This window comes from Cibotium barometz, chromosome 24 (genome assembly GCF_041138505.1).
Source record: "Cibotium barometz isolate CiBa-2024 chromosome 24, ASM4113850v1, whole genome shotgun sequence".
Taxonomy (NCBI): Eukaryota; Viridiplantae; Streptophyta; class Polypodiopsida; order Cyatheales; family Cibotiaceae; genus Cibotium; species Cibotium barometz.
This window is the reverse complement of record NC_141069.1, coordinates 51,075,114-51,099,573: the sequence shown is the minus strand read 5'-3', so window position 1 is coordinate 51,099,573 and position 24,460 is coordinate 51,075,114. Positions and strand designations below refer to the sequence as shown.

Here is a 24,460-nt window from a genome sequence, read left to right as displayed (position 1 = left end):
GCACGAGGCTCTGCTCGAAGGGTGAACAATAGGCTCTGGTGTTTTTGGCATAGTAAAAGAGTATACAGTTAGAGGTATATCATTTTTGCCAGAGCACATTACTTTTTGCGGAAAGCACTACAAAGAAAAAGGCAGCGCCAAGTTTGAGAGCCTCTAGGCAGAGCAGGGCATGTAGGTTCTACACCCATCAATTGTCAGGTGTATTGTCTTCACAAAAGAATCTCCTTGGATCACTATTTTCCCATATTATAATGGCGGCTCGCTTGGTGATACTCTTCTGAAGGTCCCCTTCAGATTCAGTGAGTTCACCAGAGCAATTTTTCGTTTGGATCGAGGATGGAGAAAACCCCCGCCCGATAATATTCCTTTAAGTCATCTAGAACTTTCTAAAATAAAACAAATAGTAATAACCATGCCACATATTATGCATGCCCTGGTGGAAGGCCTAGCGGCAACACATTTGGCAAGAATTGTACATACCGACCTACATCCATTCAATGTAGTGTTGGATTTTACAAAAGAGTTGAAGCCACGCGTAGGTATTATCGATTGGGGGTTACTGCTGAGAGTGCCCAAAAAACAGATGTCTCTCAATTTTGTATTTGAAGCAGACAAGAACCCTGAGAAGGTGGCACAGGCGGTCTCCTACGCAAACAGAGAGCGAAATAAACGGCCGTGGATAGCCCCAAAAATTTATGATCTGTTTTTGGCAGATGCATACACTCATGCATCTGATGTTTTTGCTTTAGGGTATTTATTACAAATTTTATATGACTTTTGGCAGAAAGTACAAGAGTTGTGGATGGACAATAGTTCCTATGACAAAGTTTCCATGGATACTATTATTTATAGAGTCAAAAATTGGATGTGTCTACCTAATCGCGACGAGCGAAAATCTGTTTTGCAAGTAGTGGAATTTTTTAGATCACTGAATACTGACCCAACGAGGGCACGTCCTCTTGTAGAGCTATCGGTGTCATTCACCCCAATTTTGTAATGATACAGTATCAGGAGATTAAGTTTCAAGAATGGCTCTTTGTTTGTCTCTCTTCAAAGTTTGATATGTGCACATTGTTTGAAATATTTTCTCATTGAGTCTTTGCAATATCTCTCTCCTCTTGTTGTGTTTAAGTTTATGTTTTCTCTTCAAAATTTGATGTGCGTGCATTGTTCGAAGTATTCTTTGAGTCAAGTGGATATTTCTCATTAAGTCTTTGCAATACATATCTCATCTCGTGGTGTTAAACTTTAAGTTTTTGAGGGTAATGGTCGATTTATCTTACGTTGATCTTTACAGTTCATTAAAATCCTAAAGTCATTTACGTTCCTGCAGATATGGCAGAAGTGCAAGCAAACGAGCATCAAGAGTTAGCCAAGAAGGCATATGAGCGAATGAAGGCCCTTGCACATGGACTGACAGCCCGCAAAGCTACGAGAACAGCATGCAGGTTGTCGAAATGGACAAATCCTACTTATGCCCAATGGAAAGACATAAATAAACGCGTAACCATAGAGATGATAAAGGAAATATGGCCATGTCCACATGGCGAGATTAAGAAGGGAAGATGGAAGGTTTCGCGCTGCACTCGTAATGATATCAAAATTAATGCCGAGCGCATTTTCTTGGAGGTGTACGGTCGTCCTCTCCATAATGCTGACGCTCCACTCTATTTTGCTAAGATGCTATATGCACAATTTATCCTAGAAACTCCAGTGGACTTCGCCTCCAGAGAGGCCACTGTCAACACCCACGACATACGTGAAGAGACAGTGACATTCACAAGGGAGGAACTTGCTGTCATGGTGGAGGGCACTAGATTGGAGTTAAACAAGGTCAAAGAAAGCTTAGGGGCACAGCTAGCAAAGAAGGAGAAAGAAGCTGTACGATTATCTCAAGCGTCAACTCCTCCCCTGGCCAATAGAGGGATTCAAGAGCAGCTCACAAAGATCAGCCAAGATGTACATACCATCTCTTAACGTATAGCTCCTGTGCGCCAAGGGAACCACATCTCTCATTTTTTGATACATCCTGATCTTGTGGGAGTTTTTGCTGAGGCTACTAGTTCCTCCACCCCCCAATGTCCTTTATGTTACAAAGTATTCAATGGGTGGAGCGGCCAGTATACTGCCCTCTGGACACTACTACCACTTAATATGTTTAGTGAGGCAAATGCAAAATATTTCCACATGTGCATTGTGCAGTGTCCCAATAAATCAAGGTATTTATACAGTGTTCGGCATGGCTAGCGAATATAAACCACCAAGACCTTTAGATGCAACTCCTAGTGCAATTCGCAATTTATTTTAAGATGAAAGCTAAGAAAGACATAAATCCTACTTTTGTATTGATAATTTCTCCAAATACAATCATTTATACAAGTATTTTTTATGAAATTAATGAAATGACTCCTTCCTCTATGTTAGTATCTTGCTCCAAAATTCTTTCACTGTTTACCCTCTCATCTGCTAAATTAAGCTCATCTAAGTCAATGTCCAAATTGTCTTCTATCTCAAGGCTAGTGCACGATGTACGTCCAATATCAAAGTTCTCGTCTACTACATCATCACAATCGTACATCCATCTGGGCATATCTTCTTCATACTCTTCGCTTTCAATGTCTCATAAGATCTTTTCATTGCAATACATGTAAACAAGTTTATCTTCTCGATCTGCAAGAAGTCGATTGCGAATAGTACTGTGAACATATTTGTACATGCTCCAGTTTCTTTCTGAGCCTGAGTTTGAAGAGCACTAACTTAGAACCGTCATCGCAAGGTTGCGCAATAAAGCATAATGCTCACCACCATTCATCATCCACCACTTCCATGCAGGTTACTCTTTAGCCATTTGTTGAACAAGGGAGTTGGAAAATAAACCCTCTTTCAATCGAAATGAGGTCATCTCCTTTATGCACTTTACACGATCATCAGCATTATTATAAAAAGTGTTTACCACTTTATAAAAATCTTGAACCACCTCAACGTTGGACATCAAATCCATATTCTAGTATTCAAGATCTAACATGTAAGCAGCACTGTGTAGTGGTGAATGCGCTCCAATCCATCTAGCATGGAAAGACTTCAATAGGACTTTTCTTTGTCTACTGGAGAATGGTACACGCCATTGCTTTTCCACCACTGAATGCTCTAATTTCTCAGGACACTCCAAACTCTACTGGATAGTCCACCATTGCATCCATGCTTTCTTGAGATTAGGTGCTCTTTGATCAAGACTTCATACGGCATACATAACAGGCACCATTACATGGTATGCATCCATCACACTGTTCCACCAACTTCTTCTCGTAAATGCTGCCTTCAAGACTTTGATATTCTCTTTCACTTTTTCAAGTTGAGTGCTCTCCCAGTCATGAAATGTCATGCATGTAAATGTTTTGCAAACTGCATCTTTATTTCGAAGAAGAGACTCAAAAGTGTAAAAGTGAGTGCAAAACCTAGTCTCCGCTGGAAGCTTTAACATAACTGACATGCGAGGTCGAAAAATATCTAACACTCTCGGTCTCTTGAGCATGAATCTTACAAGCTGCGAGCAGTGTTGATGATTGAGGCAAACCATTTGGTATCATCACTTTTATACCAATCTTTTAATACAAGATTCAAACTATGAGTATTACAGCCTACCGGAAAAACATGTGGATAGTGTCACTTTAGGATTTTGGATGCATTCTTGCAATTCTTTGCATTGTCCATGACGATTTGGACTACATTTTTGGGACCCACTTCCTCTATCACAGAGCCAATGACTTGAGCAATGTAAGCCCTAGTTTTGATTGAACTAGTAGAATCCACGGCATGGATGAAAGTCTCACCTCTAGGTGAAATAACCATTATATTAATTAATGGTTTTCTTTGTACATTAGACTATCCATCACTTACTATACTACATCCAGAAAGCTCTATATTGCTAAGAATTATTCTTTGTACACGTTCTTTTACTTGCGCATAACATTTCTCTAATAGATCATTTCACATAGCATGGTACGTAGGCGGTGAAAACCCTGGTCCAAACTCACCAATTTTCTTCCATGCTCTCTTCCAATGCTCACTGTCCACCATCATCATAGCACTCCCAGAACAGTAAATCGCTTTAGCAAGGGCGAGTTGTGCATCATCGAGCCGACCTTGACGTAGGCTTTCTTGCAATGAAGTTTGACGCATGGGTATATTTCCTACGTCAAAGTTCCGCTTGCAGGAAGATGCACTGGGTAGATTACTTTCTGGTTGCACATTGACGTTCAGAGTACAAGCATGCAATGTAGCCGAAGTTTGATGATTAGAACAACAATGTTCTTGCTGCCTTGATACACTAACGGTAGGAGTGTAATGTTTTCTTGAATCTTTCTTTTGAATTTTTTCTCTTATGTGTTTGGCCACTGCAGGTGCAGAGGGGTGGGTACATGACTTTTTCTTCGTTCTGCCTAAAAAGTGTTCTCTTAGTCGAGGCGCCCCACCTGATTTTACTGCGTGGCATAGCTTACACTCCCAATCTATGAATCGATCACCAACGTTAATTGCATATTCCCACTCTATCCCAGGTGCCTTTTTTTCCTACTATTTGGAATTTGGACTCTATTGGAGGTATCACTAGATCCAACATTGTCCTCCATCTCAAATAACCTATTCAACCAAGCATATAACAATGAATACACAAATGAAAAAACAACAAAGTCACTCACGTATTACAAAACATACATTAGCAGACAAGCTACTTTGAAACTATCTTGACAAACACAAAAGATCATCACATAACACAAAACTACTTCGAAATTATCTTGCAAGGTCTGACTACAAAACTACTTCAAAACTATCATGCACATTGCACCCCCAATGAAGGATGCCTTTTGTACCCAATTAAGGATACTTTACACAATCAAAGATCTATGCTTGCCCAATACTCTAGTATAGGACAATAGACCTTCTCTAACATTCACAAAGAAAATAAAAGATCTATGCTTGCCCAATACTCTAGTATAGGGCAATAGACCCTTGTCTACTCTAAACTATATCAAGTATCAAGAACCAATACAAGCCCCTAAGTAGGACTCTTGGCTCCATCAAACCATTCATAAAGCAGAATGAGGTAGATTACCTACGTAGCTCAAATGCAAAGCTGAATGACTCCAACTTTGTCCCTAAATCTGCAAGTATTAGCTACGAACCACACCCTGTCCCCAATTCAAAGAACTAAGGACGAGTGGCTCAAAAGCCTTAAGAGTGCCTACAAGGAAAGACGACAGCCCCTAAGATAAGGGCGTTCTTCCCAAGAGGACACTTCTAGCAACTCGAAAGCTCTACAAGTACTTTGAGGAGAGATATCACGCCCCCAAAACAAGGATTATCTCCCCAAAAGTTGCATGATGCGTGTCGGGCAATGTTTATCAACATGACAGTACCCCGTCGGGTTTCTTTGGTTTTCCCGACGGGCCCGCCGGAAAAACGAAAAAAACCGGCGGGGTTACGGGACTAGTAGGTTTTGGCTGGTCATTGCTCAGGTCATGTGAATATACAATGTGATCACAAGTTTTAATATGTTAACAACATGTTTTCTTAACGTGATCAGAAAATTGTGAAGACGTTAATGAAATCCCTGATGTACACACACACATATACATACATACATACATACATACATACATATATATATATATATATATATATATATATATATATATATGTATACATATGTATACATATATATATATATATATATGTATACATATGTATACATATATATATATATATATATATATGTATGCATACATACATACATATATATATATATATATATATATATATATATATATATATATATATATATGTATATGTATACATATACATATATATATATATGTGTGTGTGTGTGTGTGTATGTATACATACGTATATACATATATATATATATATATATATATATATATATGTATATGTATATATATATATATATGTATGTATATGTATACTGTTGCATGACGAATGAAGATCAATACAAGGATGCAACAAAAACAGACACTTAGGGCTCTTGAAAAGAGTTCAAAGTTGTAGATGAATGTGGGAGAGGGCTTGACAATAATCCCACATGGGAACTTTTGGGAGTTCTAGAATTTTTGTATAAAAGGTGGCCCATTTGAGAGCTAGAGAGCACTCTTTGGTCATTTGGTTGAGAGGCTCATAGAGAGAGCTTGCTCCATAGCTCCTTCTCAAGTGCTCTCCCAAGGCTCTCCATCTCCATTCATGCTTCAATCTTGTACTCTCTATTCTTTACATTTTCAATGATATGAGTTTTTGGTCTACACTCTTGCTAATCTAGATTTCTTAATGATGTTTTGATTTGTGAGTTGTAGAGTGCTTGTGATGAAGCTTGTGTTTGAAATAATGTGTAGTTGAGGCTTGTGTGATAGCTCTTTGCATATTAGATTCCTTGCATAAGTTGCATTTGTGTGCTTAAGTGTAGCCTAATCTTGTTGCTTTGAGTATGTAAGATTGATTGCTTGAGTGATGAAGAAGGATTGAGTAGGACTAGAAGTCATTAGTGTGTGGTTAACTCTTCTTCTCCCATTCGGGATAGCCTCTATGCGCTAATCGGGTTGCATTCACGGATTGACAAGTGTGTGGGTTGGAGTGTAGCCTCCGCTATGCTATGATGTCCCAAACAATGGCGCCGCTGTCGGGGAACGCACACCTAAGTTAGTGAAGGGTGTTAACCATTACTTCTTACTAAGTACTCCATTGATTGTAAAATCGTGGATTAGGATAGATTAGAGTAGAGTTTGCAAGGGCATTGAGTGTGTGATCTCAAGGGCGCCTTGAGTGTTTTCGGTTTTTGATTAGAAGCAAAAAAATAATAATAATTAAAACCTCATTGCGGAAGAGAAATCCCGCCACTAATCAGATTTAAGTACTTCAAGTTTTTGTATTTTTGACGGGGTTGGCGAGTGGTAGATAGGAAGTGTTGGAGGCGACCTTTCTTTTATTGTTTTGTTGTGTTGTTATCGTGTGGGGAGACATCTCCATAATCGCAGCAAAGAGTCGAAATCACCTTTCAATTTTGGTGCTTACTACATTGCTACAACACTCAACATATAAAACGAAGCATATATATATATATATATATATATATATATACATGCAGTGTGGGCGGCCGGTTGAAAGGAGGTTTAGGAGGTTTGTGGGCGGTCGGTTGAAAGGAGACCAAGGAGGGTTGTGGGCGGTCGGATGAAAGGAGGTTTTTTTTTAAAAAAAAATTATATATATATATATATATATATATATATATGATTTCTTACGTTTGCATTGTGCGCCTGCAGACGACAGCAAAGGAGTGAGACGGCGGCGTTGGCATAGCGCCTGCAGCAGCCGACAGCAGAGGCGTGAGACGGCGGCGTTGGCATAGACGACAGCAAAGGAGTGAGACGGCGGCGTTGGCATAGTGCCTGCAGCCGACAGCAGAGGCGTGAGATGGCGGCGTTGGCATAGGCGGGAGCAGAGGAGTAGGCGAAGTCGACAGCAGAGGCGTGAGACTGCGGCGTTGGCATAGCGCCTGTAGTAGCCGACAGCAGAGGCGTGAGACGACGGCGTTGGCATAGGCGGGCGCAGCCTGCAGCAGACGGCGGTTGGAGGAAGCGAAAGAGAAGGAGCAGACAGCATTGCAGAACGTGCAGCTGTGGGCGGCCGGTGTTAAGGTGGCCGAGCGAAGGCGTTAAGGCGGCCAGTTGAGGTGAGCAGCAGCCGGCTAATACAAAGAGGCGCCGGCAGAAGGCGATGGAGTATTAGTCGCCGGTAGAAGCGTAGGCAGCGTGGAGCTCAGCAGTGAGAAGCGCAGGCGAAGGCGCAGCAACCGAAGCGAACTCTGTAGTGGGCGTAGCTAGAAGACGGCAGAAGAAGGCGGGTAGCAGCAAGGAGGTGTGAGGTGTCTGCAGTGGGAGCAGACGGCTGGCAGAAGGCGTCGCAAGGAGGCACGTGCGCGCAGGCGAGAAATCCGGCAAAGCGGTGGTGGATAAGGTAGGTGGTATTTTTTATTTTTTTATTTTTTTATTTTTATTAATTTTTCATGTTTTTTTTATATTTTTAAATAAAAAACAAAAAAAATAATATTTTTTTATATAAAAAAAAGGGAAAGAAAAAACAATTAAATTTAGAAAAAAAGAAAGAAAGAAAGAAAAAAAAAGGAATAGAAAAAAAAATTTTAAAAAAAGAGGAAAAATAATTAAACTTAAAAAAGAAAAAAAAACAATTTTTTTTGAATCCATTGTTCATTATTTAAATTTTTGCATAAGTAAAGTAGCGTGCAATTTTTTATTTTTATTTTTGTAATTACGTGCATAATTAGTAGATTTATATTTTTTTGTAATTAGGCACGAAATTTATTAGTTTAAAAAAAAACAAAACAAAACAAAACAAAACAAAAAGGAGAAAAAAAAACAAAAGAAAACAAAAGAAAAGTTAAAAAAATAAAAAAAATAAATTTATAAGTGTTTTTAGGAGTCTACCTTTGTGCACATTTTGTAATTCTTCATTTAAATTTTTTGCATAATTAGTATTTTCTTACTTTTTTTAATTTTTGTAACTTTGTGCATAATTAGTATTTTTTTAGTGTGATTCATAATTTTTGTGTTTTAAAAAAAAGTAAAAATCATAAAATCATTAAAAAAAATCATTTAAAAAAAATAATAATAATAAAAATAGGATAGATAGTTACGCCACACATACTCCTTTTAGTTGCATTTAGTGATTGGGTAGGTTAAAAAATATATATATATATATATACATATATATATATATAAAATTTATTTTAAAAAAAAAACAAAACAAAACAAAAACACATAAAAAACCAAAAAAATTTGACCTTATGCACTTGCGGTCGGGACGTCTTGTAGATTCTGCCATAGGGCCTAGGGCACCTTCTAGAGTACCTACGCAGGAAAGTGGGACCCAATCGGTAGGAAATTTGGCAGATATTGCTAAAACCCTTTCTGAATCCCAATCCGATACCCTTTCCTCCAGAACAACTAGTTCATTGTCCATGGACAATCTAGGGCCGACAAATAGTCATCCCGTAGCCCCAAATAGGACACCCTCAAGATCCTTTAATCCATTTGAAGCCGACACCATGGGGTTAACACTCAATGTGAGACTCCAATATGTCTACACAAATGCTCAAGGAGCTGAGATCTTTAGGGATCCACAACAACGGTATCTTGTTAAGATCGCAGACATTTTCTCAGAACTTGATAGAGCACCTCTAGTCAATGACCAGGGTAACATGTACATGGGTGGAGATGGTGTTCGCTACGAAGTCACCTACCATCCAGAAAAGGTAGACAAATTAGGGAAACTCTCTAAAACCGAGTTCTTAGACTTATCAGAACTTTCCAGAGTAAGGGAGTCTAGAGATGACTGGCTCATTGAGCCGGACATGCCTGGACCATCCAATGCTCAGTCCTCAAAGCCATCCATAGATGATTTACTTCTTGTAGATCTAAATTTGGAAAGGGATAGGAAAGGCAAGAGCAAAATGGATCAGGGGGCTGAAAGCCAATGGGAGTTTGTACGACAAATTCCAGTGACAAAGGTCTTACAGGATGACCCACTTCAAGAGGTCTATAAGGACTCGTTAGAAGGATATTATGCCACAACTAGATTGCCACAGCTGGATCTTCCTCTAGCTCATGTGGTGGTAGTTGAGAAGCTTGCAGGACACATGAACAGAATAATTGATAAATGGGCCAATGAATACCGAACCTTAGATTGGAAAGAGATTCGGGAACTCACGTGGAAAGGACAACCATTATTCATGGAAGTGTTCTCAACAAATACAGCCAAACCAGGAGAGACAGCCTTTCTTGGAGAAACTGTTGCTCCTCCCCTACGAGAGTTCACTAGAGAGGGACCTTCAACATCCAAGTGGACCACTGCTAGTAGCCCAACTCTAGCACCAAGATATCGTCCTACACCAAATATGCGACCACAGGTCACACCACACCAACATCTTTCTCACTATAACAATCGGAGGGTAGGGGAGCCAACTCGGCATCCCATTAATGCACCTCCTGAAATGCGGGTGACAAGATCTTTGGAGGGGTTTGGTGAGGCTGGTAATAGGGTACCCACACCAATTTTGGAAACATGTGGACCATCTTTCCAAAGAGAGGAACAATTCCCACTGAGAGTGAGAGGCCGTAGGCCCTATGATGAGTATTCAAGACAAGTAAGGCCATCAACTCTTCAGAAACTGGTAAAGAAGTATGAAGGGTCGGGAGATCCATACGACCATGTAGCAGCATTTAGGCAAGCAGTTCGAGCTGAGCAAGTGGCTGATAAGCATACTCAAATTGAAGGATTTGGACTCACTCTTGAGGGAAAAGCCCTGGCTTGGTTTCAGGCATTAGAGGCTTTAGACAAATCTTCTTTACGAGTTTTGGAAGAGAGATTCATTGCTGCTTTTTCCTTGATGGGAATTCAACATGACACGGTAGCACACATCTACTCTTTCAAACAAGGCAAGAATGAGAGTGTTAGAGACTGTGTAAATAGAATGAAGCAGTACATTAATCGTTGCCCTGAAGATGAGAAGCCCGCCCAAAGTCGATTAATTTCTCTCTTCTTAAAAGGACTCAAAAATTCAACACTGCATACACATCTCTATGCGAAGAAGCATACAAATTTCAATGAGTGTTACCATGATGCTATGGATTTCACCGATAACTTCAAGTTCCAAGATGGTTCTGGCCCAGAGATGAAACCTAGAGATCAGTGGAGTGATGACCAAAGTTCAGGGTCTAGCGCACTAGTAAATCCAGACCAGATAGCTAACCTAGTACTACGGAGATTGGGACAGACCTATCGTCCACCCATGCAGCCACAACAACAGCAGCAGAGAATGAGGAGTGTACTTCCTACAGGTCCTCATCTTTGTGGAGCATGTGGCGGTAACCATAAAACAGAGGATTGTAATACCTTTTCTCCTCTAGTCACAAACCAACCCACAAAGAAGTGGTGCCAAGCCTGTGCTTGGAACTTTACCCACACCACACAAGAATGTACTCGCATTGCGAGAATGAGACAGGAACGTGAGCAGCCAAGGGGTGGAGTGGCTCCACAAATGTATCAACAGTATACTAATTTTGAACGTAAGCCACCGATGGCACAAGAGCAAGCACGACCTGTTCTTGGTGCTCAACCTCCTACTCCAGGGACTGCTCCTGTGAGGGTTGTCGACTACGACAATTCAAATATGTGTAGAGACTTAATAAACCCAGGCTATGTGGAGGAAGAATATGTATCATATTCATCCAAAGAAAATATCTTTGAAAGTCCCGCATACCCAAGCCCAGCACTGGACGTTCAACCAGGGGAACAAAATTCTTTAATGTTGCTAGGCGGCTACCAACCTAGGACTCCAGGCCCCTCAGGTCAATGGCAGCCAAGGAAAGTAGAGGCCAAACCAATGGGCCCCTGTTATGAGTGCGGAGAACTCCATTGGGCTCGTGATTGTCCACATCGCTCAAGGCAAGCATCTCGGTCCAATACAACAGTACAACAGTTTCCACCAATTGAAAGATATTGTCTAGGGTGTTGTGTAGAACACTTCCCAAAAGACTGTCTGCTGAAACCACATGAGGAAGGCACCTCTCAACCAAAGGTCTCACTCAACCTTGTAGGGGCAGTTCCATCGCCACCTTCATCTGAGAATGAGGATGTCGTGCCACTTAGAGTCATGACTAGATCACAGACACGAAATGCCGAAATACAAACTGATGAGACACCTCGAACTAGGGATGCAAAGACAAATCTAGTGGACAAGACCCTACAGTCCAATAGAAAAAAGACCACTAGGAGGAAGAAGAACCGAAACAAGCAAACTAAGAGTACATCCACTAGTTCTCAAGAAGCCTCTAAACAAAACATGAGGGATAAAACTTTTACTTCCCAAGAAGTGCATGAGGAACATCAACCTCAACCTAAGCCTAGTGCTAAACAAAATGAGGCTAGTACGACTGAGGATAGTTCTGGGGGTTCTGTTTTTGTGGATAAGGTGAATGAGACTCTAGAGGCCATCATTGATGCTCATAGAAGTCGCATTGCAGCTTTATCTGAGCTACCCAAGAAGCTTCAAGAATAACCAAACCCTCGTGAGGAGAAGATCAATCTAGCTGTACATCAGCAACTCATTAGGGAAGCTCAGTCAATACTTGAGGGACCACCACCACCTATTCCTCGGGGCCCAACCTCTCTTAAGCCGACATTAGAAACCATACCAGAAGTGTCATCAAGTCAGGAAATGAAAAGTGATCTCATTTCACAAGCTCATAGCGAAAGGTCTGCACCAATTGACACCCAATTGAAAGGGGGTAATCTGCCACCACCTAGCCTTGTCCACCCATGCAATGATGAAGTTATTGATGCTAATGAGGACATGGCAAATGAGATGTGGGCCGCAGTTCATGAGAAAGTTCATGAGAACATGTCTTCTATTAGTTCGCCTCCATTCTCTGAGGTGGATTTTACCAGGGGCACGGAAAACAACTTTGGACGCCCAAGCATCCAGGAGGAAGTTCAAACAATTGTTTCTCCTAGAAGTAAGCATACAATGAAAACCTTACCATCATATCTGGGAGAATATGAGAACTGTTCTCAAACTTTGAGGATACCCTCCATGCATAAAAGGTTGACAAAGGAGAAAGATATGAGTATGGTGCAAGCTATTTTGTCAGCACCAGTGGCTTGTACCTTACCTTTGCTTGATTTGATAAAAATTCGACCTGAGTTGTGGAGTGATATTGCCACATGTTTGTCAGAGCAGGTATTGCTACAAAAGGGTCACCATGAGTGTACTATACACCCTGAGACAAAGCATGTATTGCCAGTTCCTATCAACAAAGTAGGAAAATTTTGTGAGGACGATCAGGGAAATGCTACCCTCCCATTAGAAGTGCGAAAAGTATCTTCAACTGCAATACTTGATAGTGGTGCAGGAGTGGGCATTGTGACAAGGTCCATTTGGGAAAAGTGGGGCAAACCAGCTATTAGGAGTACAAGGATGCGCTTGCAGCTAGCAGATGGAAGCTTAGAACATCCCCTTGGGCTGCTTGAGAACATATTGGTCACCACGTGTGGGATTGAATATGAGCACACCTTTGCAGTAGTAGATTTTGGAAAACATCCAAACTATGAAGTGATATTGGGTAGACCATTCATGCGACAATTTCAAATGATTCAAGATTGGGGATACAATTATTTGTACCTCCGACATGATTCTGTCATCACAAGGGTCAACCTAAGGAATCACTCATATCGTGATGTAACAAAGTCTCCAATAGATGAGTTTGATTCTGCTTCATCTGAGGGCTCAAGAGTTACATTGTCAGATGGGTGAGAAGATCTATGGATGTGCGGAGCCTCATGTAGGGATTTCAACACTGAGAGACTTAAGGGTAATCGAAGTGTATCAGACGAGGCATACATTCCACAACCCTTCCCTGAGCATTTAATTGATCCATTAGAATGGAGTCATGTCCTTGCAACATTATCGACATGTGCTTTACCGAAGCCAATTCAATTTTGTGACTTAGATGGATATGATATTATTCCTATACGAATGGTACAACCACGTGCCCTTCTAGATGATTTGTACTATAGAGATACATCCACAACAGCTATGCATGTCGAGAAAGTTTCAGTGGAGGACTTAACACTCGAATCTGCTAATGATGCTGATAAGGAAGATGGCTGGGACTCTGATTTTAATAATGATGTGACAATCCCTGAGGAAGAGTTAGGAAAGGCACGCTGTCGTGACGTGGGCGGTGTCACTGGGAAAGTGCGAGACTTCTAGCTGTGAGAGTAAGTGGTTGAACTTCAAGGGGCATCACCAGCAAAAGCTAGAACCATCATAAATTTAAGATTCAGCCATACATGGGTAGTCAAAGCAAACGAGAGCCTCATGATCCAAGCCAAAAACTGGCATTAACATAGCTTGATTCATAAAACTCAATACATCAAACCCCAGAAAAACATCTCATAGGTATATACATCCAAGATTCACGGCCAGCATTGGCACCATAGTTCATATCAAAGACAAGGCTGACATCATCATAACATGTCATAAACATAGGACCTCAACTTTATGAACCATCACATCATATTCACAATACTGAGCCTTCAAGGCTTATGCATTCACTTTGCATTCCTTTGTAAAACTGTATGAAGAAGTTGACCAGCCTTATGTGCCATACGCTGCAAAATCATAACAAGTCTGAACATATCAAGCCTGTAACACCTCAAGCTTCTATATCTTTTCGTGATCTTTAGAAAACAATCCAACTAAACCTCACAGTGGCTGCAGATCAAACGTCCCGGATTGAAGCTAGTGTGGTCTCAGAACCCATGGATCTTGATGTTGTCCTTCTTAACAAGCCCACCCTGAACAAGAAACTGAGACACATTCTTTCGTTGATCACCTTGAAGCTGAATGACCTGACCCAGTTCAGGATCCTGGACTACAGTGCCATTGCAGCAGAACTCCTTCTTAAAGTCCTTGAGTATCTTAATGTAATTGTACTCCTTCTTCAGACCCTGCACAGTTGCTTTTCTTGCCGTTGCGCTGCTGGGTGCGCACATGCACGTATTCCTTCGTCTCGGCACCCGAATCCTTTTGCTTTACCTTGCAGCTGCGCCTGACCTTGCCAGCTGTGCTCATCAGCCCATAGGCGGCCACTGCACCTATGGCTGCAACCTTAATCTTCCAGCGCTGAGATCACCAGTCTCTCTCTCTCTCTAGCGCCTCCGCCCTCTGCTCATCAACCCCCCCTCGTCACTGGTAGCAGCGCCTTCTGCTCTTCATCCGAGAAGCGCCCAACCTCTGCACCAACGCTGTACCACCCTTGGCTCTATCTTGCCGCTGGGCCTCAAAGCTCCTAGCTGTTCCACCCCAGGTGGTCCCCCTCTGTCAGCTACACTCCAGCACTTCACCCTTCGCATCTGCTCTTCCACGAGGCGGCCCTCACTTTTCCCTCGCGTCTATCCGCTGCAGCTAGCGTGCTAAAAGGGCTCCTCGCCAGCAGCTTTTCCCCTCTCACAAGACGGCGCCCTCAGCATGTGCCTGCCTACAGCCTTTCTTTGGCTCTGTCTTGTAGCTATGCGAGAGAGCCCCCAACAGTTAACACGTCAGCCCACACGACCAGTTACCTTGTACAAGGCGGCTGCTTCTCACACGTCGGCAACAGCAGAGTCACCAGAGCGTCGCCTTCCATTAGCTTCCACACGACCAGAACTCTTCGCCTGAGAGCTTCTTCAGCAAAGCAACCCCCACACACAAGGCTACACCTCTTTTTTTTTGCAGCAGCTGCCGCACCCTGTTCCCAGAACCCCCCTGGAAAAATCCTCCTCGCCAGCTTCTTCATCTTCTCGAAGATGCGCTGGCAGCCCTCTCAAAGCTCCACGCCCTTACTGCCAGCTGGCCACATCATCCTTTTTATTTTATTTATTATGAGGAAAAAGACCACCATATTATTCTTTTCACACCAAGTCCATATCTCCATACCTTTTTTCTGCCCATGCCCACATACCTCAAATGCGACCTTCAGTGCCCACTCATTTGGACGCGCATACAACTCAAGTGGCCGAACAGTTGAGACCATCTCCAGCTACGTTCCGGACGAGCTTGCTTCCAGAATTTCAACATTGTCTCTGCACATTCACTTCCATCAAAACCCATAGCCTGATTGCCGCATCCACGACGCCCGCACTGAGTCAATGGGTGTCCCCATGACTTTACCACAACACGAACAACACTCATGTACACAGTGGCACTTAATCTCATGCATCTGGATTTGCATTTAATGGCCTCACATGCATGGTTTCACACCATAGACGCGCCATAGCACGACATCCACCCCCTCTAAACCTGCACATCCTCTGGTATGTGCCACACAGGTCCTGGAATTCAGTGTCCATTCATTATTTGCACACCAACATTGGTATATGTACAAGCATCCAACTAGGCGTCTTAAACCCTGTCAAACCTGACCCAGTTGGTATCACCCTAGTAAACATGAAACAGTAGAAGAATATACATAGTGCCACTCACAAGGGGTTATCCTTTGTTGAAACATAGCATGACATCTTAGCCTACCCCCCCTTAGCCTGCAAGATATTTATATCTTAGCAATCACATCTGAATGGTTCTGCTTTCCCACCTGGATCAAATACCAATCGCTTTTGGCATATGTGCCATATCCTTTGCTCATATGAAGCCCTATCCTCACTTAGATTCTCTGCATATGCATAATTATCCTCATCATTCAAAGTGGGATGCTCTTCAAAATGATTTGCTTCAAAATTTTCCTCAGGCCATGTTTGAAGCCTTTGCACCACATATTGTATGGCCACACCAAATAACAACTGCATTAACAGCATGAAACACACACTTGGTAACATCCCATCCAAATCTACTGTGCCCGGATCCAGCTCACCCACTGACAAACATTCATTCTTCTCATCCAAAGACGGAAAAGCATGGTCTTCATTGGCTTCCTCCATGCTATTATATACCTCTTCTTTAGGCCGTTGCAAAGTATGCAAAGCATCCACACCATCAACACATACAAAGTCCAACAAGGCATCATCGAGAATAGCCTCCAGCTCTGAATCAATCTCATCACAATCATTTGGCTTACATAACACCTGCATATCCTCACTTGCAACCAACAGTTGACTAGCATCAAGCATAGAAGAGCCCAAAGCTGATGGGGATCTATTATATACCATGAAATCATCCAATGCATCATCTAAGATAGCATCCAATCCAGGATCAATCGCATTGAAGCCATTATCATCTTGCAATCCCACATGTTGATTATCGTGAACATTCATACCCCCATAGCTATATCCATTTGGTTGCTCATATGCAGCCTCATGAGGCTCTGTGACCACACTTTGCATATCCTGCATGTTATCTCCCAGTATTTCTTGATACCTGTCTGCAGATGGGCTTAGAATTATAGGTCCCTCACCCGAGTACCCTTGAGTCTGTATATCATTGAACCCTGTATGATCCAAAAAGACAGATTCAATTTCCCTCTCCAAATCATCATCATAAACAGGCTTCCAAGCTCGAGATTGTTGCTCACAAATGTGGTTGCAAGGTAACCCTGACACTGATGACATAGCATCACCCTGTTTATTGTTGGAACACCCAGTTAGCATTCCAGGATAACCCAAATCCAAAGAACCTTGGCAACCAGCTTCAGAAGCAACATCACTGTTGGAATCACCCATATCACTCACCCCCTCTAAATCAATCACACATACTTGTGGCCCATCTTGTAATATTTTATTTTCCTCGCATGCATATTCATGTACATCATCCTGCTTATAAGCATCATAACCAGATAAGAATGCAGTAATGATAGCATCTTCTTCTTGTCTTAGATCTTCAAACTCTGCAATCATGCTTTCAGCAAGAAGCATTGGTTCTTGCTGTTCTTCACACATATGATACGACACCTGAGGAATACCCTTCGAAGGAGCACTTTCGTCATGAGAATCCTCAAGTTTACACAGCTTACATGTTTCACAGCCCAAGAGGAAACTATTAGCAATGTCCTCTTCCTCGTGTACTGGGTCTTGAGCACCTGTCCTGAAGCTCTCTGAATCAAGTGTCTCCTCAAGCATAGGCATACACACATCATGTGTGTCACTGTGAAGGTTTTGATGCTCACTAATGGCTTTTTGCAGTCCCAATTTAGCATAAACAGCCTCCACAATCTCTATATCAGCCTTGAATAGCAATTGATTATCCTCCATAAGACATGCATCGACAACTGCTTCTAAATTGGCTCGGATTGTTGCTGGAACACTATCACAGCTCACATTATACCTGGAACTCGCATAAATAAGTGCATCTGCAAAATCAATCCATCGTTTGGAGTGATACTCTGCTAGTTCCAGCACTTCATCTTTTAAATCAGGACTTATAAGGTATGCAAAAGATGCAATCATCATATTTTCTGGAACCCCTTGATTCTTCATCTCTGTCTCGTAACACCTTAGATAGCTTTCTGGATCAAAACCATCAAATATATTGACCCTGTTATATACCAATTGCACCGCAATTTCCACCGCTTCTTCCTGATTTCGCTTTTCTTCTTCAATCTTCCTGAACCGCTCTTCAAGCTCTTTCATCTCTGCATATAAATGCTCCATTTTGCTAGCCATCTCTACGTACTCTCACCCCAGCGGTTTCACGTCGGGTTCACCAAAGCTGTCGTGACGTGGGCGGTGTCGCTGGGAAAGTGCGAGACTTCTAGCTGTGAGAGTAAGTGGTTGAACTTCAAGGGGCATCACCAGCAAAAGCTAGAACCATCATAAATTTAAGATTCAGCCATACATGGGTAGTCAAAGCAAACGAGAGCCTCATGATCCAAGCCAAAAACTGGCATTAACATAGCTTGATTCATAAAACTCAATACATCAAACCCCAGAAAAACATCTCATAGGTATATACATCCAAGATTCACGGCCAGCATTGGCACCATAGTTCATATCAAAGACAAGGCTGACATCATCATAACATGTCATAAACATAGGACCTCAACTTTATGAACCATCACATCATATTCACAATACTGAGCCTTCAAGGCTTATGCATTCACTTTGCATTCCTTTGTAAAACTGTATGAAGAAGTTGACCAGCCTTATGTGCCATACGCTGCAAAATCATAACAAGTCTGAACATATCAAGCCTGTAACACCTCAAGCTTCTATATCTTTTCGTGATCTTTAGAAAACAGTCCAACTAAACCTCACAGTGGCTGCAGATCAAACGTCCCGGATTGAAGCTAGTGTGGTCTCAGATCCCATGGATCTTGATGTTGTCCTTCTTAACAAGCCCACCCTGAACAAGAAACTGAGACACATTCTTTCGTTGATCACCTTGAAGCTGAATGACCTGACCCAGTTCAGGATCCTGGACTACAGTGCCATTGCAGCAGAACTCCTTCTTAAAGTCCTTGAGTATCTTAATGTAATTGTACTCCTTCTTCAGACCCTGCACAGTTGCTTTTCCTGCCGTTGCGCTGCTGGGTGCGCACATGCACGTATTCCTTCGTCCCGGCACCCGAATCCTTTTGCTTTACCTTGCAGCTGCGCCTGACCTTGCCAGCTGTGCTCATCAGCCCATAGGCGGCCACTGCACCTATGGCTACAACCTTAATCTTCCAGCGCTGAGATCACCAGTCTCTCTCTCTCTCTAGCGCCTCCGCCCTCTGCTCATCAACCCCCCCTCGTCACCGGCAGCAGCGCCTTCTGCTCTTCATCCGAGAAGCGCCCAACCTCTGCACCAACACTGTACCACCCTTGGCTCTGTCTTGCCGCTGCGCCTCAAAGCTCCTAGCTGTTCCACCCCAGGTGGTCCCCCTCCGTCAGCTACACACCAGCACTTCACCCTTCGCGTCTGCTCTTCCACGAGGCGGCCCTCACTTTTCCCTCGCGTCTATCCTCTGCAGCTAGCGTGCTAAAAGGGCTCCTCGCCAGCAGCTTCTCCCCTCTCACAAGACGGCGCCCTCAGCATGTGCCTGCCTGCAGCCTTTCTTTGGCTCTGTCTTGTAGCTATGCGAGAGAGCCCCCAACAGTTAACACGTCAGCCCACACGACCAGTTACCTTGTACAAGGCAGCTGCTTCTCACACGTCGGCAACAGCAGAGTCACCAGAGCGTCGCCTTCCATTAGCTTCCACATGACCAGAACTCTTCGCCTGAGAGCCTCCTCAGCAAAGCGACCCCCACACACAAGGCTACACCTCTTTTTTTTTTGCAGCAGCTGCCGCACCCTGTTCCCAGAACCCCCCCTGGAAAAATCCTCCTTGCCAGCTTCTTCATCTTCTCGAAGATGCGCTGGCAGCCCTCTCAAAGCTCCACGCCCTTACTGCCAGCTGGCCACATCATCCTTTTTATTTTATTTATTATGAGGAAAAAGACCACCATGTTATTCTTTTCACACCAAGTCCATATCTCCATACCTTTTTTCTACCCATGCCCACATACCTCAAATGCGACCTTCAGTGCCCACTCATTTGGACGCGCATACAACTCAAGTGGCTGAACAGTTGAGACCATCTCCAGCTACGTTCCGGACGAGCTTGCTTCCAGAATTTCAACATTGTCTCTGCACATTCACTTCCATCAAAACCCATAGCCTGATTGCCGCATCCACGACGCCCACACTGAGTCAATGGGTGCCCCCATGACTTTACCACAACACGAACAACACTCATGTACACAGTGGCACTTAATCTCATGCATCTGGATTTGCATTTAATGGCCTCACATGCATGGTTTCACACCATAGACGCACCATAGCACGACAACGCCTACTCTTGAGAGGAAGGGAGGTTCAAGTAGAGATCCCTTGAAGCCGACCTAAACGAAAATGCTGTAAGAGCCATAAAAGAATCAGTAGACAAGATGAGCGGGAACAACGTGAGAGACTACAAAAAGAAAAGGAGGAGTCTAAGAGTGAAAACTCTCGACCACCACCTCACTTCTCAGGAAAGAACGGATATCCATACTATGTCCAAGCACAAGATAGTATCAAAGACCAAGTCAAACGATCAGATGGATTCCAAGCAGGGGAAAAGCTAACAACTGTTAGCAAAAATCGTAAAAAAACGAAGAAACAAAAACCAAAACTCAAGTCTAAAACCGATTCAAAAAAGAGTGTGGGAAGTGCAAAGACAACGGTTGAACAAAAAAATCCGATGCAAGATAGCAAAGGAGAGCTCAAAACCGCATGGTCTTCAATGAGTGAAGACTCAAGTGGACAAGAACAAGGTCTAAATGTTCCTCCAAATTTCACACAGTACACTCTTCAAGATCGAAAGATTGTTCTTCAACAGCCCATGCGAGAAAAACCAAGCGTGCCAGGGGTTTCATACGATGGTCCAGAGGATGCAAAAAAGATTGATATTGCTAAGCCAGGAGAAGAGCCTCGCTATGTGTGGATTGCCACAGACTTGTCCTTAGATGAGGAGAAGTTATTAATACAAACAATAAAGGAGTATCGCGATGTTTTTGCTTGGAGTTATAAAGACCTCAAAGGAGTTGATCCAAGCATATGTCAGCATACAATTCCATTGCGAGAGGATGCAAAACCCTCCAAGCAACGTCCTTATACTTACAATGAAAACTTCGCACGGAAGATAAAGGAAGAAATAGACAAGCTCTTAGAGGCAGAATTTATCTATGAGATTGAACACACTGAATGGGTCTCCCCTATTGTAGTGGTGCCCAAGAAAAATGGAAAACTTCGAGTATGTGTAAACCTCAAGAAGGTAAATGCAGCTACTGTGCGTGATCATTACCCACTTCCAATCACGGATCATGTTCTGGAACGAGTTGCAGGGAAAAAGGCATATAGTTTCTTGGATGGATTCTCCGGGTACAATCAAGTGTCAATTGATCCAAAGGATCAACACAAGACAGCCTTTGCTACTGAAGATGGCATCTTTGCCTATCGTGTTATGCCATTTGGTCTAACAAATGCACCAGCAACCTTTCAGCGGTTAATGAGTCATGTATTCAAGGAGTACCTTAGGCAATTTCTTGAGATTTTCATGGATGATTTATGTGTTCACTCACAAGAGCGTGATGATCATATAGAACACCTCAGACTTGTGTTTCAAAAGTGTCAACTTTATCGTATATGCTTGAATCCTGACAAGTGCAAATTCATGGTAAGACAAGGGAAAATTTTGGGCCATATTGTTTCTCGCAATGGGATTTCAACAGATATGGATAAAATTGATGTCATTGTCTCTTTACCTCGGCCTATCAACCCTAAAGGGGTACAAACATTCATGGGACATTGTGGCTATTACCGTAGATTCATCTACATGTATGCTGTCCTAGCCAGACCATTATATGCTCTTCTTGTAAAGTTTAATTGGACTGATGAGTGTGAGGAATCCTTTGAAAAGTTGAAGCAAGCATTAGTGACTGCACCCATTTTACGGGCACCAGATTGGAACCAAATCTTTCATGTCCATATTGATGCTTCCAACTTTGCAATTGGATGTATTTTGGCTCAATCGGGAGAACACAATAAGGATTTCCCAATCTCATATGCTAGTCGACAGTTGAACAATGCTGAGAAGAATTACACCACAACAGAAAGAGAAGGATTGTCCATGATATATGCAGTGAAAAAGTTTCGCCATTACCTTTTGGCAAACAAATTCATATTTTTTGTGGACCATCAAGCATTGCTATATTTGGTGAATAAGCCTTGTGCAACTGGAAGGATAGTAAGGTGGTTTATCATCCTTCTTGAGTTTGATTTTGAAGTGGCAGTTCGAAAAGGAACAACTCATCTAAGGGCAGATCATTTGTCTCGAATCACCTCTGGCGAAGCTCCTGTGGGTGTGGATGATGATATGTTAGATTCAACACTTTTCCTTGTAGAGACAGCTCCTAGATGGTCTGAATCCATTTTAGAAATTTTGACAAGTGGGCAAATACAACTAGCGGGTCCTAATGTGGACCTATGGCGACCATTCAAGTTAATCTCAGGGAGATTATATCGTCAGGGTAATGATGGAGTGTTGAGGCTCATACCTAACCCCGACCAATATGAGGAGATCTTGGAATGGGCACATGCGGGTATCGATGGAATCCATGCATCAGCTACTACTTGTGTGCGACGTATCTCTCAGGATGGGCAATGGTGGCCTACCATGCATGCAGATGCTGAAACATTTGTTCGTAACTGTGCTTCATGTAAAATTCAGAAGCCAATTCATAATGTCACATTATTCCAAATTTCAACTACACCAAGTTGGAGTAAGTATATTGTGGACTATCTTCAGCATGGTCATTTGGATCAAACAATTCCTAAACATCGAAAGTAGGCTATTAAAATTGAAGCGGCAAACTATATGCTGATAGAGGGCCAACTCTACAAGAGGGGCAAGGATGGCAACTTACACATGTGTGTATGTGAAGCTGACTATCTGAAAATCTTAACTCATGCACATGCAGGTGTTGGTGGTGGACACTTTTCTGGCAATACCACAGCTAAGTTGATTAGGTGGTCTGGGCTTTGGTGGCCAACCTTACAAATGGATGCCGAAGAATATGTGAAACGTTGTGACGATTGTCAAAGGACCAAACCTCCCATCACAAAGGACAATATGCCATTGCGACCTATGTTAAGCACACGTGCTTTTGCAAAATGGGGTATTGATTTTGTCGGTCCCATTAAACCTTCAGCTCGTAACACACATGCAGAATATATTATAGTCGCAACCGACTATTTGACCAAATGGGTTGAGGCAAAGGCAACAGTCAAAAATGATGCCAGAACCACAGCCAAGTTCTTGTATGAGTACGTGTTTACACGCTATGGCTTACCTATTGAGATCGTTAGTGATCAAGGTGTACACTTTGTAAATGAAGTCATAGAATTTTTGCTTCAAGAATTTATGGTAATTCACAAGCGTTCTGCACCCTATCATCCCCAGACCAATGGACAAGCCGAGAGTACTAACAAGATTCTCTGCACAGCACTCACAAAGATTGTTGAGGGACATAGGACTGATTGGGAGCAAAAGTTGCACTTAGTTCTTTGGGCATATAGGACAGCCTATAAAACATCTGTGGGCACAACCCCATTTGAACTTGCTTTTGGGTTAGATGCAATTCTTCCCATTGAATTTCTTATACCTACTCTACGAGTAGCTAAACAATTGGATTGGACTGGTCATGAGCTTTCACAACGCGTTGACGAATTGGAAAAGCTTGATGAGACCCGCTTATTAGCGGTAATGGGGATGTATGCCGAGAAGAGGAGACAAAAGCAATGGTATGATAGAAATGTAACAACTGGCCGATTCAAAAAAGGAGACCTGGTGCTCTTGTACACACTTAAGAAACATAAGAGAAAGCTCAAAAAACGTGGCCTAGGACCGTTTGTGATTAATGAGCTTACTCCAAGTGGTGCAGTGCGTTTAGAGACACTAGACGGTGAGCAAATGCCTAACTTCATTAATGGAAGTCGTCTCAAGAAATACAATGAACCATTAACTGAAGCCATGCTTCAACAGATGCATGCTGCACAAACACGGAAAGAAGCACTTGACCTACTTAAACGTCAGGCTCAAGAGGAGGCTAAAGCTAGAGTTGCAAAAGCCAAGGAGCATCGCAAAGCTTCTATGTTAGCCATACAGATGGCTACTGATGAGCCATATGTCGAACCATTCAATATTCAAGTGTGCCTTCATCTTCATGAGACTACCTACTTTGTCTCTGCCTTAATTGACTCTGGTGCAGATTATAATGTTCTCTCGTTTGACACCTGGATAGCCTTGGGTCAACCACCACTTGTGCAAATTCCTGTGGACCTACGAAGCTTCTCCGGAGAAGATAACCCTATAGCGGGAAAATGTGTC

General features: G+C 42.6%; 1 protein-coding gene and 1 pseudogene across 1 annotated transcript in view; both read right to left on the bottom strand.

Annotated features, from left to right (window-relative positions):
- LOC147625422 (putative linoleate 9S-lipoxygenase 5) overlaps positions 1 to 24,460 on the bottom strand; it is a 91,788-nt gene that overhangs the window by 28,732 nt on the left and 38,596 nt on the right. The window lies entirely within an intron of this gene.
- LOC147625423 (protein translation factor SUI1 homolog 1 pseudogene) lies at positions 14,259 to 14,997 on the bottom strand (annotated as a pseudogene).